Source organism: Mustela lutreola, chromosome 5 (genome assembly GCF_030435805.1).
Source record: "Mustela lutreola isolate mMusLut2 chromosome 5, mMusLut2.pri, whole genome shotgun sequence".
In the NCBI taxonomy this organism is placed as follows: Eukaryota; Metazoa; Chordata; class Mammalia; order Carnivora; family Mustelidae; genus Mustela; species Mustela lutreola.
The window spans coordinates 4,742,065-4,743,012 of NC_081294.1; the positions used below are offsets into that span (position 1 = coordinate 4,742,065).

The window sequence follows — 948 nt, forward strand, 5'->3', positions numbered from 1 at the left end:
AGAAGAGTTAGAGCTGGCAGAATGCCCCATGGGCGGCCTAAAGGCTATCCTGACTCTTACAGCTGTAGGACTGGTACAGCCAAAAATCAATCCCCAAATCTGATTCTTGGAGTTGCAGAATTAAATAGTGCTTTGAATTCACAGCTTGGCCAACCCTCTTATGCAGAATTAGGGCATCAATTGGGAAAAGCAACACCCTGACCACTGAAATGGGTCCACTGGGTTGACTTAGAAAGTTTTGAGAACCTACGACCCTAGTATCCTTTGAGTGTTCCTTGTGCTCGCTTCGGCAGCACATATACTGAAATTGGAAGGATACAGAGAAGATTAGCGTGGCCCCTTTGAGTGTTCCTTGCCCAAAAAGTAATTTCTCCTCACCTGGTTGAGGACACTAGCTCGCCTTCCTTTGCCTGAAGACACATAACAGTCTTGCCCAAGGAAGTTGACTTGTAAGGGGAGGGCCGATCATCCTCAACACTTACCCACCACGTTTCATTGCCACCAAACCCGGAGCCCGGCTCGCCCTGAGGGGACACGTGCCATGTTGGGTCCACGTGGAGAGATCTTATACTCCAAAGCAATTGCAGGATGGTGTTAAATTGTACTGGCAGAAACCTGTGTCCCAATCCGAAGGGCAGAGTGGGGAATTGCTCGGGGGCAGGTCAGAGGAAATGCCAAATAAAGATTGCCTGCATGCATGTTCCAAAACCCTTCATTCTACAGCTCCGCTCTCCTAAATTGACCTTTAGGAACTTTACTAGGAAAGTACATGTGGTGAGGATTCCTAAGTGACTCCCAGGGTCCAGACCTCCGTTTCCTTATAGTGAGCGGGAGCTGGCACCTGCTGTCCAGGGCAAGACTGCTCCTCCCAAGATTCCTCGGAGTCAGGTGTAGCATGAGTATGAGTAAAGGTGGTGTATCTAACCTCCACGGCATTTAAGGACTATC

At 49.2% G+C, this 948-nt stretch overlaps 1 pseudogene; it reads left to right on the forward strand.

Annotated features, from left to right (window-relative positions):
- The first annotated feature begins 277 nt into the window (after positions 1-277).
- On the forward strand, positions 278-341 carry LOC131832885 (U6 spliceosomal RNA; annotated as a pseudogene).
- Positions 342-948: the final 607 nt, after the last annotated feature.